The sequence below is a fragment of the Salvelinus sp. IW2-2015 genome, linkage group LG20, assembly GCF_002910315.2.
Source record: "Salvelinus sp. IW2-2015 linkage group LG20, ASM291031v2, whole genome shotgun sequence".
Taxonomy (NCBI): Eukaryota; Metazoa; Chordata; class Actinopteri; order Salmoniformes; family Salmonidae; genus Salvelinus; species Salvelinus sp. IW2-2015.
The window spans coordinates 39,836,100-39,852,687 of NC_036860.1; the positions used below are offsets into that span (position 1 = coordinate 39,836,100).

Below are 16,588 nucleotides of genomic sequence, written 5' to 3' on the forward strand. Positions count from 1 at the left end.
ACCTGATTAAGGAAACTTGGCAAGGTGTGTAAGTGTGTCCCTCCCTGGCTTTTTTTGGCTTAGAATGCCCTCCAACATAATTAGATAAGATACCTCTGAACATCATTGTCTAATGGTGTTCTGATGATCTCAGGGCCCATGTACTGAAGTTAATCGTTCTGAAGATCAAACCTAAAAAATGATGTATTCATGTTCAAGAACAGAGGGTGACATACCAGTGGATTCAAAGACTCAAGTTCAACTTGATTTAAGAAGGAAGAACAACCTGGTCTCAGAGAATTTCGTATCATTCTGTACGACATCTATGATATGTTACATTTGGTATGGTTAGATAAGACAAATATCTTAAGGCAAAAAAAGAAAGGAGGGTGGTAGGGCAGGCGGCTCGTCCTAATAACGCGAACATCTAGCAACCCAAAGGTTAAAAGTCTGAATCTCATCACGGACAACTTTAGCAATTTAGCTAATTAGCAACTTTTCAACTACTTACTACTTTTTAGCTACTTTGCTCTGACTTAACATGTTAACTAACACTTCCCCTAACCCTTTCAGCTAACCCTTCACCTAAACCTAACACATTTAGCTAACCCTTCCCCTAGCCCTTTAAGCTAACTCCTAAACTTAACCCTATCCTTAACCCCTAGCCTAGCTAACCTTAGCGAGCTAGCTAACATTAGCCACCTAACTAGAATTCGTAACTTATCATACGTTTAACAAAATCGTAACATATTGTACTTTTGGCAAATTTGTAACATAATGTATGTTTTGCAAATTTGTGACATATAATACGAATTGTATTTCGTAACATATCATACTAAATGGGCATCTCGGATTTACTTACAGAATCATACAACATGCTCTGAGACCAGTTTGGGAAGAAACATCAGTACTGTTGCAGTACAGGCCAAATGTACTTCTCTTCATGTATTGATTTTTAGGTCACCAAAGTTAAAAAGCCCTACAATTGCCATAATATTATTTGATTTACTGTAGGTCTCGCTGCATATCTGAGCGACCACAAGCAGAGCAGAGTAGATCTCAGCCAAACTATTTCAATCTGCTTTAAATTGACACTACTTAAAAAAATGTTTGGGGAGAATTACATTGGCTAGGGGTTGAGAGGAGCAGCGCCCCACTGTGATTAAGACATGGGCAAAGAGAGAGAGAGAGAGAGAGAAAAGGAGCAGAGAGAGAAAGATGGAGCAGAGAAACCCTCCCACAGATCAGCCTATAATGTGGTGACAGGTCAGATGGAGTCAATCGCACAACACCCCTCGCCTCCTATCGCCTCCCTCCCTTGAGAAAAGACAGTGATGGCAAATTGCATTTCTCTGTGCTGGAATCTTTTCTCTCGCTTGCTCTCTATACTGTGAGAGGTTAAAACCTTAATCCTTAGATTGTCATAAGCGCTGTGGCAGTTTTTTTAATAACAGGTCACAGCGACTGTGGTGTGAACAGTGTACAACAATTGCATCCAAGAAGAGTCTCTGGAGCAGGGCTATGATGTGGAAAGCTGTATTGAAATGAGTCTGTTGCTCATTAATATTGTGACATTCACACATGTTGCAGGAGTCGGTATACAGACATTTCAGCTTATAATCAAAATTGTACACAGTACACGCAATGCAAAACAGTACATGAAATGAAAATGTTATGAAAAATATAGAAAAATGACCTATCTATAAATAGCTATAGACACCCACTGTTGTTTCATGCCCATCTCTTACATTACATGGTTAGCATGGAGCCAGAGAATATGAAACACCAGGAGCTGAAAGCTTTCTTTAACCAGATGGCATACTAGTTCTCTCACCACTAAAATCACAAAATATTAATCAAAGAGCCAAGTATTGCTCCCTTTTCCCTGTGTGCATTTACATAGTGCTTACAGTAGAATTAGAAAAAACACAATCCCAATGCTTTTCAGGAGCACCCTGATAAAAACTTAAAATATTTCCCAAGTAACCCACATTAAAAAATAATACAGTTTACTATAGAATATTATAGTACTTACTATAGAATTTTGTAGTAAACTTAGTACACTGTAGAATACTATATTCCACACTGTAGTATCTCTTGATTATGTGTAGTACTTACTATACAATTTTGTATTATACTGGAGGATACTATACTACCCACTGTATCCCTTGATAATGTATTGCTTACTTTAGAACTGTTTAGTATACTGGAGAATACTACACCACACACTGTAGTATCCCTTGATCATGTGCAATATAGCATTTTATAGTATACTGTAGCCAGGTCATTCAAGATTGAATTTGAAATTGGACATCTATCCATGTCCTGAGGATGTCTGGAAATGCCTTCAAAACCGGCCACTAGGGGCAACAGTGAGCGCTATTACTCAATTATTAAATTCCAAGATTGCATTACATTTTACATTTACGTCATTTAGCAGACGCTCTTATCCAGAGCGACTTACAAATTGGAAAGTTCATACATATTCATCATAGCAGTCAGACGTCCTTTTGTCCTCGTCTTGTCGTGTCCCGTATATATATATATATTTACACCTTTCTTCGCATATCTTTTATATATTTTCTTTTCCAAAAACTCTACTTCAAAACGCTTTCCTGCAACCCGCCTCACCAATTACAAAAAAAAATATTATTTACCTCAAATTTGAAAATCCACAATAGAAGCTAGCCAGAAGCTAACCAGAAGCTAACCAGAAGCTAGCCAGAAGCTAACCTGAAGCTACCCAGAAGCTACCCAGAAGCTAGCCAGTTTACTGGCTAACGTTAGTATTTCAGCTAACCACGGTTTGTGGTCATCAGCTATTCCTTTAGCTCGATAATCTATCGCCACTTTTGTAGAACGCGACTCAGACCAGAACATACCGGACCTATTTTTCTCCATATCCCCGGATTTCAACCGCAAGCTCTGGACATTTAGACCTTGATTTCGCAGCTAGCTAGCTGCTACCCGTGTAACTATTGGCTTACGTCAATCCCAGAGAAACATCAATTATTCCGGAGCTAGCCAGCTGAAGAGTTCCATTCAGCCACTCCTGGACTACAACCACCTATCCGGACCCGTTATACTGCCAATGCGGAGCCCCACCGGGCCTTCACGACTGACTACCGACGTTATCTGCCCGAGGGAGTTATCCAACTGGCACCTCCGTCGCGACGTTACCTGAACGCTCATCTGGGGCCCGCTAATCGTTAGCTGTCTTATCGGCTGCTATCTGAATAAGTCTATCGGACAATTTTTCTTGGGTCACTATAACTATATCTATTTTGCCAATTGGATTGATCCCCCGACCACACGGAACCCCACTAATCTACCGACGGAAACGCACGAGGTGTCTAAAAACAGACCTCCATCCTATGCTAGCTTGCTACCGATAGCCCGACTAGCTGTCTGAATCGCCGGGACCCCAACCAACCTCTACTCACTGGACCCTTATGATCACTCGTCTAAGCATGCCTCTCCTTAATGTCAATATGCCTTGTACATTGCTGTTCTGGTTAGTGTTTATTGGCTTATTTCACTGTAGAACCTCTAGCCCTGCTCACTATACCTTATCCAACCTTTCAGTTCCACCACCCACATATGCGATGACATCACCTGGTTTCAATTATGTTTCTAGAGACAATATCTCTCTCATCATCACTCAATACCTAGGTTTACCTCCACTGTATTCACACCCTATCATACCTTTGTCTGTACATTATTCCTTGAAGCTATTTTATCGCCCCCAGAAACGTCCTTTTACTCTCTGTTCTAGACGTTCTAGACGACCAATTCTCATAGCTTTTAGCCGTACCCTTATCCTACTCCTCCTCTGTTCCTCTGGTGATGTAGAGGTGAATCCAGGCCCTGCAGTGCCTAGCTCCACTCCTATTCCCCAGGCGCTCCCTTTTGATGACTTCTGTAACCGTAATAGCCTTGGTTTCATGCATGTTAACATTAGAAGCCTCCTCCCTAAGCTTGTTTTATTCACTGTTTTAGCACACCCGGATGTTTTAGCCGGGTGTCTGAATCCTGGCTTAGGAAGACCACCAAAAATTCTGACATTTTCATCCCTAACTACAACGTTTTCAGACAAGATAGAACGGCCAAAGGGGGCGGTGTTGCAATCTACTGCAAAGATAGCCCGCAGAGTTCTGTACCCAAGCAATTTGAACTTCTACTTTTAAAAATCCACCTCTCTAAAAACAAGTCTCTCACCGTTGCCGCCTGCTATAGACCACCCTCTGCCCCCAGCTGTCCTCTGGACACCATATGTGAACTGATTGCTCCCCATCTATCTTCAGAGCTCGTTCTGCTAGGCGACCTAAACTGGAACATGCTTAACACCCCAGCCATCCTACAATCTAAGCTTGATGCCCTCAATCTCACACAAATTATCAATGAACCTACCAGGTACCACCCCAAAGCCGTAAACACGGGCACCCTCATAGATATCATTCTAWCCAAYYTGCCCTCTAAATACACCTCTGCTGTTTTCAACCAAGATCTCAGCGATCACTGCCTCATTGCCTGCATCCGTAATGGGTCAGCGGTCAAACGACCTCCACTCATCACTGTCAAACGCTCCCTGAAACACTTCAGCGAGCAGGCCTTTCTAATCGACCTGGCTGGGGTATCCTGGAAGGATATTGATCTCATCCCGTCAGTAGAGGATGCCTGGTTATTTTTTTTAAATGCCTTCCTCACCATCTTAAATAAGCATGCCCCATTCAAGAAATTTAGAAACAGGAACAGATATAGCCCTTGGTTCTCTCCAGACCTGACAGCCCTTAACCAACACAAAAACATCCTATAGCGTTTTGCATTAGCATCGAACAGCCCCCGTGATATGGAACTTTTCAGGGAAGCTAGAAACCAATATACACAGGCAGTTAGAAAAGCCAAGGCTAGCTTTTTCAAGCAGAAATTTGCCTCCTGCAACAAACTCAAAAAAGTTCTGGGACACTGTAAAGTCCATGGAGAATAAGAACATCTCCTCCCAGCTGCCCACTGTACTGAAGATAGGAAACACTGTCACCACCGACAAATCCACTATAATTGAGAATTTCAATAAGCATTTTTCTACGGCTGGCCATGCTTTCCACCTGGCTACCCCTACCCCGGTCAACATTACTGCACCCCTCACAGCTACTCACCCAAACCTTCCCCATTTCTCCTTCTCCCAAATCCAGTCAGCTGATGTTCTGAAAGAGCTGCAAAATCTGGACCCCTACAAATCAGCTGGGCTAGATAATCTGGACCCTTTCTTTCTAAAATGATCTGCTGAAATGTTTTGCCACCCCTATTACTAGTCTGTTCAACCTCTCTTTCGTGTCGTCTGAGATTCCCAAAGATTGGAAAGCAGCTGCGGTCATCCCCCTCTTCAAAGGGGGGAGACACTCTTGACCCAAACTGCTACAGACCTATATCTATCCTACCCTGCCTTTCTAAGGTCTTCGAAAGCCAAGTCAACAAACAGATTACCGACCATTTTGAATCCCACCATACCTTCTCCGCTATGCAATCTGGTTTCAGAGCTGGTCATGGGTGCACCTCAGCCACGCTCAAGGTCCTAAACGATATCTTAACCGCCATCGATAAGAAACAATACTGTGCAGCCGTATTCATTGACCTGGCCAAGGCTTTCGACTCTGTCAATCACCACATCCTCATCGGCAGACTCGACAGCCTTGGTTTCTCAAATGATTGCCTCGCCTGGTTCACCAACTACTTCTCTGATAGAGTTCAGTATGTCAAATCGGAGGGTCTGTTGTCCGGGCCTCTGGCAGTCTCTATGGGGGTGCCACAGGGTCAATTCTTGGACCGACTCTCTTCTCTGTATACATCAATGATGTCGCTCTTGCTGCTTGTGAGTCTCTGATCCACCTCTACGCAGACGACACCATTCTGTATACTTCTGGCCCTTCTTTGGACACTGTGTTAACTACCCTCCAGGCGAGCTTCAATGCCATACAACTCTCCTTCCGTGGCCTCCAATTGCTCTTAAATACAAGTAAAACTAAATGCATGCTCTTCAACCAATCGCTGCCTGCACCTGCCCGCCTGTCCAACATCACTACTCTGGACGGCTCTGACTTAGAAAATGTGGACAACTACAAATACCTAGGTAATTGTAAATGAGAACGTGTTCTCAACTTGCCCACCTGGTTAAATAAAGGTGAAATACATATATATATTTTTTAATTACCATCAAGTATGCTTGGGTTTTGCTAGGGCATTGTGGATGGGGATGGTGAATCAGAAGGTTGCGTGTTCGATCCCAGTTGTGGACACAGTTTTTTTATTTATTTTTGGTTTAAACCCTATCCCAAACTTTAACCCTTACCTTAACCATTTCCACCCAGGTCGGCTGTCATATTTAAAGAATATACAGATTATGGTACAGTCTGCACGCAGGCCATGCTTTGTATACATAACAGGCTGTTATTACACTTCGCAAAATTGCACAATGCGATATATTATTGCAGGCCAAATGTCTTGTGGGACATGAAACCCTTATTTGAGAAGGGCATGGTTGTCCTGTATGGCTCAGTTGGTAGAGGATGTCGCTTACACAGCCAGGGTTGTGGGTTTGATTTCTGGGGCCAGCCATACATAAAATGTATACACGCATGAATGTAAGTCGCTTTGAATAAAAGTGTCTGCATTTTTTTTCTTCTTTTACTTAACTAGGCAAGTCAGTTAAGAACAAATTCTTATTTTCAATGACAGCCTAGGAACAGTGGGTTAACTGCTTCGTTCAGGGTCGGAACGACAGATTTTTACCTTGTCAGCTCGGGGTTTTGATCTTGCAACCTTTCGGTTACACGACCAACGCTCTAACCACTAGGCTACCTGCCGCCCCAATGGCATATATTATTGTTCCCTCTACCTTATCCTTTACCTATAGCTCTTAAGTAGGCACAGTACCTTCCCGCACTGGAGACAGTTTCTATACATTGATACCATTACCATTCTGCTCAAAAACAGGACTTTGCAGACTAAAGTAGACAAAGCGAGAGAGACCAGAGTTGACCCTGTTTGCCGTGTACTCAGGAAGGAACTGTCAGGAAGGAGAAGGACTGAGAGGGGCCATAGACAACACATGCAACTCTACTTAGTATCCATACACTTACAGAGAGAAACACCTCTGAAAGCTTTGGTGTTATATGAAGAAAAGAGCAGCACTCTACCTCAAGTGATCTGAATGAGACTCAATAGTATTTTCCATTGCTTTAAAAACAGCACAGCAGTCAGGTAAACTGTGTATTGATTGTTTAAAAAGACAAAACATAACTTGTGCAGGGAGATGACGCCTATTTAAAAGGCATCAGGTGACTAGTTGTAGTTAGGGAATTAATATTAAAGGAAGTGATCAATATGACTCAATTAATGCCTTCATTGTAAAAACTTTATGAGCCCATTCCAAGAGGGGTGAGTGACTCTTCAGGACCATTGGATTTGACTGCTGCTCCCCAATTATATTTTATAGTGAGTTGGTGCACCCTAATGAAGGCCTAATGATCTGGAGAGTGACAAGAAACAGCCGATGGAGGAGCTGCTTGCACAATGTCAAGCCAGGATATACACTGCTCAAAAAAATAAAGGGAACACTTAAACAACACAATGTAACTCCAAGTCAATCACACTTCTGTGAAATCAAACTGTCCACTTAGGAAGCAACACTGATTGACAATAAATTGCACATGCTGTTGTGCAAATGGAATAGACAAAAGGTGGAAATTATAGGCAATTAGCAAGACACCCCCAAAAAAGGAGTGATTCTGCAGGTGGTGACCACAGACCACTTCTCAGTTCCTGATGGCCTTCCTGGCTGATGTTTTGGTCACTTTTGAATGCTGGCGGTGCTCTCACTCTAGTGGTAGCATGAGACGGAGTCTACAACCCACACAAGTGGCTCAGGTAGTGCAGTTCATCCAGGATGGCACATCAATGCGAGCTGTGGCAAAAAGGTTTGCTGTGTCTGTCAGCGTAGTGTCCAGAGCATGGAGGCGCTACCAGGAGACAGGCCAGTACATCAGGAGACGTGGAGGAGGCCGTAGGAGGGCAACAACCCAGCAGCAGGACCGCTACCTCCGCCTTTGTGCAAGGAGGAGCACTGCCAGAGCCCTGCAAAATGACCTCCAGCAGGCCACAAATGTGCATGTGTCAGCATATGGTCTCACAAGGGGTCTGAGGATCTCATCTCGGTACCTAATGGCAGTCAGGCTACCTCTGGCGAGCACATGGAGGGCTGTGCGGCCCCACAAAGAAATGCCACCCCACACCATGACTGACCCATCGCCAACCGGTCATGCTGGAGGATGTTGCAGGCGGCAGAACGTTCTCCACGGCGTCTCCAGACTCTGTCACGTCTGTCACATGTGCTCATGTGCTCAGTGTGAAGCTGCTTTCATCTGTGAAGAGCACAGGCGCGCAGTGGCGAATTTGCCATCTTGGTGTTCTCTGGCAAATGCCAAACGTCCTGCACAGTGTTGGGCTGTAAGCACAACCCCACCTGTGGACGTCGGGCCCTCATACCACCCTCATGGAGTCTGTTTCTGACCGTTTGAGCAGACACATGCACATTTGTGGCCTGCTGGAGGTCATTTTGCAGGGCTCTGGCAGTGCTCCTCCTTGCACAAAGGCGGAGGTAGCGGTCCTGCTGCTGGGTTGTTGCCCTCCTACGGCCTCCTCCACGTCTCCTGATGTACTGGCCTGTCTCCTGGTAGCGCCTCCATGCTCTGGACACTACGCTGACAGACACAGCAAACCTTTTTGCCACAGCTCGCATTGATGTGCCATCCTGGATGAACTGCACTACCTGAGCCACTTGTGTGGGTTGTAGACTCCGTCTCATGCTACCACTAGAGTGAGAGCACCGCCAGCATTCAAAAAGTGACCAAAACATCAGCCAGGAAGCATAGGAACTGAGAAGTGGTCTGTGGTCACCACCTGCAGAATCACTCCTTTTTTGGGGGTGTCTTGCTAATTGCCTATAATTTCCACCTTTTGTCTATACCATTTGCACAACAGCATGTGCAATTTATTGTCAATCAGTGTTGCTTCCTAAGTGGACAGTTTGATTTCACAGAAGTGTGATTGACTTGGAGTTACATTGTGTTGTTTAAGTGTTCCCTTTATTTTTTTGAGCAGTGTATGTTACTCATCAAACTGCCAGAACTAAACAAAAAGAAAAAGAACTCTCAACATGCCCATTTTTAAACGTCTCCCAAGAATAGAATATCAAGAATATCAACAACACTAATATAGAGAGATGTGGAAAGCAGTTTTCACAGGAACTACTTTTGCAGCATCTTGCCAAACTCGACTGGGAAGCACTGGACATCATGTGGCAACTATTCAAAAGTATAATCCACACATTATCTCTGCCTCTCTCTTACACTCTTCCCCTCACTCTCTTTCACTTTTCCTCTCTCTCCTCACTCTCTCTATCTCTGTCTCTTTCTACTCCCCCTCTCTTGCTCTACTCTCTCCCTCTCTGATTTCCAGTGGGCAGAGAAAACATCAGTACACAGTCTAGCTAAATGTTAAACAGATGAGAAGGAGCTCTCATTTTGAAGTGTGTCTGTGCTACATACTGAGCCTTGGCACAGATCCTTCTGAGAAAAACTCAGACATCTTCAACAAGCTCTGTCTCTGGGGCAGACTGGAAAGGAGCTGTTGATTCTCACAGGATTTACATACACATGTGATACAGAGTAAAGGACACCTATTTGGCTTGTTTGCACACTACAAATACAGGAATGCACAGTACAATGCACAATAGAGTTTGCAATGCCCAGCTGATATTGCATACCAAGGCAATACTGTGCTTGCAATACAGTTCTGTACACATGAGATCTGTGGGTGATTTTATTCAGTAACTTTATACAGAATGAATAACACAACATTTGTCCCCATCTCTGTCATCTCAGGTCACTGCTTGCCTGGCTGTGTTTATCCCTCTGAGGAAATAGCTAAATATCACACCTCCTCTACTCCTGACACCCGCCCCTCTGCCTTTGACTCACGTGGTCACAGCAAATATCAACAACGCGAATAAACACTCAACACCTGCTTGGATCCTCGTTGCTATATAAGGGTTTAGGACTGCCCCAATGGACACACAGCATTTGTTGTTCACAACACTATTTTGGGAAGTCTCTGCCAAAGACCGCCAATCCCCCCCTGAACCCTGCCCACACACATAGACATACCAGTAGCCACAACCCCCTCCTACACTGCTGAAACTACAGTCAGTAGTAAAGTAGTAAAGTATGTAACTCTTCTCAGTGGACCCCCACAACCATAAGCCTGCTGCCTGAACTTTCCACAGTAAGTTACTTATTTATAGGAACATGTATCCCATAGGGGCAAAGTAATTGAAACAAAATGTGTTGCCGACAGGACTGATATGGTGAAGTTGGCCAGTCAGTCCCAGCGTACGATTGCTAGCGGCTGTGAGGAGAGAGTTACAGAGCAACACCCTTGAAAATCTTTTTGCGATGATTTTTTCTGAAAAAGTTTGGGCATTACGCCTCCGTAACTTCTCCTGGAAACACATACATTCCCCGCCTCAGTCCAGAGGTCTCCGTGAACAATGGTTATAAAATAGACTTTCGTGAGTGCTGGGAAAAACATGAAGCAAAAACAAACAGTTACTGAGACAAACTAAAATGACTCTTTTCAAAAGAGAAGGGCAAACTTAATTTAGTTTCTTCCGAACAATAAGGCAATAGTGTTCTAAATAAAGAGCAGTCTTCTTCACGCCTACTCCCCATTCCATCACTCAACATTATGAGTAGCAAACTTAAAAGTCCCTGTAAAACAAAAGACAGGAACTGAGCGGAAAAAAAACTTACCTCTCCAACCTGTCTTGCTCTCCTTCTCCTATCCCTCTGTCTCTCACTCAGGGCTCTCAGTGATCTCTCACTAAATCAGGGTGTGTCAGGCAGATAAAAGGAGATTGAGCTCCTCTTAAAAAGCTGCATGACAGACTCCAGGCAGCCCCCTTGTCAGCTTTTCCAATAACATGTCCCTGCCCAAGTCGTGAGGTATTTCCTGGACACTACGCACACTCCGTTATCCAAGAGGTCTCGTTGGAGGCTACTCTACTCCACTCTGCTCTGCTACTCGCGGGGACTGGAGATTCTACACCACTCTGCTAAGGCTGCTAGGGCTGAGTTACAGCCTTATGGTCGCCAGACAGATTTAGAAGCCCAGACACATGTGGGAAGTTAAAGAGGCAAGGCTGCCTGGATTGTGACAAGCCTTTCTGACGGTGTGTGTGTGTGTGTGTGTGTATGTGTGTGTGTGAAAGAGGGACTGGAAGAATAGAAAAAATACATTCCCCTCCTCCACTTAATATGCTGTGGCCTGCCAGTCTGTCCAGCAAGGGAGGAAATAACCACAAAGCCTTTCCTACACAGCACTTTCTTTTTTTCTCCTACCAGCCATACCCACAGTGTGGTCAGAGCAGATGAATAATAGTAATCATTGTTTAACAGGCACAGCCCGTTCAGCATTTTAAGTGGTCAGTGAAGACAGCCCACGGACACCAGGGAATGCATGGTGTTGTTGTTGTTGTTGTTGGTGATATGGAGCTTCAGCCGCTTTGGTTGATTATAATTTTTTTCAATAAAGGGAAATACCTAACAGGCCTGCAGTAAGAGAAACAACACTCCTCAGCTTTTCGACTTGCTTATGAGGATGTAACCTGCTGTTTGAATACATCTGGGGAGATCTATTTTCCTGTTTTAACAAAAGATTTAAAGATTCCAAGAGGAAGCTGTGAAGACGGGGGTGTTCGATGAAATTAGTGCCATTTTATATTTTAAGTAGAAATTGTGAAACAATTTTATAAGCCTGTTATATTAAATGAAGTGCCCTTTAATATAGACCACATGGATAATACAATAAATCTAATTTTTTATATGAATAGAGGCTTGATAAAGTTCTGAAGTTGAGCATTTTACCATATCCCTCCATCAACCCTGTGTCACTTATAGGAAGATTTTAACCCACTTAATTCCAAAATGTCTCCAAGTTTAACATTCATTGGAAAGACCTAGTTATTTGGCTGCTTTGACTAAATCATTTCAGAATATTATTATTGATTTCATGTGATTAGTGATTCATTTATGTCTGTCCCTCATTTCAAGGTCAACCCTATTACGTGAGCTGAACTCTCATTTTAATATGGTGAAACGATTCCTTTTTAAATATATATTTTTCAAAAGAAACATTGAATATCTAATAGTGAAATCATAGATTAAAAAGCAGGTGAGCTGGTTGTACTATTTTTGGCAATTTTCTGGTGGAAAACTGAGCGGGTCGAGCATAACATCTCAACCCTGTTACCCATACTGTAGACAGAGAGGCTAGAAATGTTTTAATAAAAAAAGTGAAGCTTGCATTCAATTGCCCCTCCCTGTAGGACACAACAAGCCTGTCACAAGGAGATTCATTACTTTTTTAAGAAGAATTTGACAATCCCTGTTACAGTCAACCTGGTTACATTATTTGGCACTTAATAGACACTAACTATGTTTATTTATTAGGGAAACATTTTTAAATTAAGTTGAACATGTGCTTTTTATCACAGAATGTTAAAATTAGGTGAAATCCCTTATTTTTAAGTTATACTTCTTAAAAGGCACCGAATTGGTGGAACGATCCAGGGATAGAAGAGATAGAACACCAAAACAAGAGTATGTCTGAGTTTCAGGAGGGAAAAGCTTTTGCTTACTCCTGTCCTTATTATGTTGTTGTGTGAATCTCACCTCGGAGACAATTCCCCAACCTGTTATGTGTATATCCAGGCTAGAATTGGCTGCGGATCCTCCCAGGGCTCTTTCTTTATTCTGACATGTGTTTGAAAACAACCAATTAGAGTGAGATTCCAGCAACAGGATTTAGAGCTGGTCCAAACACATGGAGCCTTGGTAAATATGGATTGTGACACAGATGTCATCATGAATAAATACCGGTTTTCATTCTTCTACCAACATTCACTACTCTCTCGCTATTTCCCTTCCAAACACCTGCACTACTTCTGAAATATAGGCCAGTAATTCCCTGATTATTTGTGTCATGATTATGATTCCACAATTCATCAAATATGGTATTATGGGGCACTTAATCACAATATTGAAAGGATTCGATTATCGTCTGATCATAGAGCTACTCTATTAAACCAACAGAAAATGTCAAAACATTAGCTGACTATTACAATCATATGTGAGTGAATACCTATAGTTACAGTTGAAGTCGGAAGTTTACATACACTTAGGTTGGAGTCATTAAAACTAGGTTTTCAACCACTCCACAAATTTCTTGATAACAAACTATAGTTTTGGCAAGTCGGTTAGGACATCTACTTTGTGCATGACACAAGAACATTTTTCAACAATTGTTTACAGACAGTATAATTCACTGTATCACAATTCCAGTGGGTCAGAAGTGTACATACACTAAGTTGACTGTGCCTTTAAACAGCTTGGAAAATTCCAGAAAATGATGTCATGGCTTTAGAAGCTTCTGATAGGCCAATTGACATAATTTGAGTCAATTGGAGGTGTACCTGTGGATGTATTTCAAGGCCTACCTTCAAACTCAGTGCCTCTTTGCTTGACATCATGGGAAAATAAAAAGAAATCAGCCAAGAAAAAAAAAAAAATTGTAGACCTCCACAAGTTTGGTTCATCATTGGGAGCAATTTCAAATGTCTGAAGGTACCACGTTCATCTGTACTAACAATAGTATGCAAGTATAAACACCATGGGACCACGCAGCCGTCATACTGCTCAGGAATGAGATGCGTTCCGTCTCCTAGAGATGAACGTACTTTGGTGCGAAAAGTGCAAATCAATCCCAGAACAACAGCAAAGGACTTTGTGAAGATGGTGGAGGAAACAGGTACAAAAGTATCTATATCCACAGTAAAATTAGTCCTATTTGGACATAACCTGAAAGGCCGCTCAGCAAGGAAGAAGCCACTGCTCCAAAACTGACATAAAAAAGCCGGACCACGGTTTGCAACTGCACATGGGGACAAAGATTGTACTTTTTTGGAGAAATGTCCTCTGGTTTGATGAAACAAAAATAGAACTGTTTGGCCATAATGACGATCGTTATGTTTGAAGGAGAAAGAGGGAGGCTTACAAGCCGAAGAACACCATCCCAACCGTGAAGCACGGGGGTGGCAGCATCATGTTGTGGGGGTGCTTTGCTGCAGGAGTGACTTGTGCACTTCACAAAATAGATGGCATGAGGTAGGAAAACTATGTGGATATATTGAAGCAACATCTCCAGACATCAGTCAGGAAGTTAAAGCTTGGTTGCAAATGGGTCTTCCAAATGGACAATGACCACAAGCATACTTCCAAAGTTGTGGCAAAATGGCTTAAGGACAATGAAGTCAAGGTATTGGAGTGGCCATCACAAAGCCCTGACCTCAATCCTATAGAACATTTGTGGGCAGAACTGGAAAAGCATGTGCAAGCAAGGAGGCCTACAAACCTGACTCAGTTACACCAGCTCTGTCAGGAGGAATGGACCAAAATTCACCCAACTTATTGTGGGAAGCTTGTGGAAGGCTACCTGAAATGTTTGACCCAAGTTAAACAATTTAAAGTCAGTTCTACCAAATACCAATTGAGTATATGTAAACTTCTGACCCACTGGGAATGTGGGTCATTATATACTATTATTCTGACATTTCACATTTTTTAAATAAAGTGGTGATCCTAACTGACCTAAGGCCGGGAATTTTTACTGGGATTAAATGTCAGGAATTGTGAAAAACTGAGTTTAAATGTATTTGGCTAAGGTGTATGTAAACTTTCCACTTCAACTGTACATGTCAGCCAATCTTTCTTTTTTCGAGCTAATCTAGCTAACTATAGATGTAGGAACTTAATTTGATCACTCTTTTGTTGCTGAGAATTTTCCTGCACAGTGTTGTGATGTATATAAATTCACTGAAAACCCGGACTTACACACATTTATATTAAATTATTGCACTTTTTATTTAACCTAATTTTGGCCAGCTAATAGACTACCACAGTATGAGTCATAATACCCATAAAACCTAGTGGACAAACAGGGAAATGGTTCCAATCGTTTTTCCACCATTCATTTTCCCGTAGGGGATTTTAGAAACTCTTAAAATAAGGGCTGTGTTTCGTGTAGGCTTACCCTGATGTGATGTTTTGATAAATCTCTCGAGGACAAGGTGACTGATCAATATATTCAACTGTATTTACCTCCAAAAATGAAACGCTAATTAGCTGCTAATGTGGCTATCATAAAGCACTACAAATGCCATGATGATATGGATAAGACTGCCGAATCGAGGCAAAGGTAAAAATCTCTGGATCGACTATTAACTAATGTTCATAGCTAAATGTAGTAATGAATAAATTGGCTACATTTCTTTAAATGGACAATTCTGTGAACTGTCTTGTGCAAGTTTTAAATGGACACAATACCTGTTAGCAAAGGTGTCAGCTAGAGATGACGTGCAGGAGCTTGCAGGGATTTGTTGTTTTGCATGATGTCTACTTTGATGCTAATTAGCATTTTCGAATCTGAGAGTAAATACAGACAAATATATTGATAAAAGTCACGTTGTCCAAGAGAGATTTACACAGTTATCAAAACATCATGCCAGGGTAAGACTACACAAAACACAGCCCTTAGTGTTTCTAAAACCCCCTAGGGCAGGGGTGTCAAACTCATTCCACGGAGGGCCTAGTGTCTGCAGGTTTTTGTTTTTTCCTTTCAATAAAGCCCTAGACAACCAGGTGTGGGGAGTTCCTAACTAATTAGTGATGTTAATTCATCAATCAAGTACAAGGGAGGAGCGAAAACCCGCAGACACTCGGCCCCACGTGGAATGAGTTTGACACCTGTGCCCTAGGGGAAAAATGAATGGTGGAAAAACAATTGGAACCATTTCTCTGTTTGACCACTAGGTTTAATAGGTATTATGACACCTCCACTGTGGGGCTCTATAGCCTATCCACCAATCATGCAACATTACGCTCAAATCCTGTTGCTGCAGGATTATTTTGCTGCAACAATACTGGTGAAATTAAGATCCTACATCTGTAACTACATTAACTAGCTGAGCTAACTAGGCTAGCTAACTAACTAGCTCGGCTTCCCCAGCATTGGTCCCATGCAGGCCCTCTGGCTTTGCTGTTTGTTCTGGTCACTCACTGTGTTTGATTCATTTACTGGAGTAATTACTGGGGATTGAAAGTCAATCACTTTCAATCCCCAGTAAGAAGAAGGAGCATGCTTGTACCGACAGGACGCATGGGGAGGGAGTAGCTCTGTTTTGTACCGTCAACACTGTGATTATATGTAGAAGCCAGACAGCATAGTTTAAATTAATCCTTTAAAATTGTTAGATCAATATATCCCCAAGCAACCGGGAGAGAATGAGCAGTCAGTTATATATAATGGCGAACCAATCTGTGGGCAAATGGCTTCCTTACAGGAAAAAACAAAGTACTTGGAGATACAAATGAGAGCAATGCAGAGCTGAAGGATGTCCATGAAAACATAGCAAAAATGCTCTCAATGCTCACCAAAACAC

At 42.5% G+C, this 16,588-nt stretch overlaps 1 protein-coding gene across 2 annotated transcripts in view; it reads right to left on the bottom strand.

The window, feature by feature from the left end:
* LOC111982121 (delta-sarcoglycan) overlaps nt 1-11,219 on the bottom strand; it is a 98,106-nt gene extending 86,887 nt beyond the window's left edge. The window contains exon 1 of one of the 2 annotated variants that reach the window (XM_024013693.2): nt 10,845-11,206. The gene's annotated coding sequence lies outside the window, so the exon portion shown is untranslated. Of the gene's footprint in view, nt 1-10,844 lie in introns of both variants that reach the window. The other variant, XM_070449386.1, reaches the window with a different exon arrangement.
* Nucleotides 11,220-16,588: the final 5,369 nt, after the last annotated feature.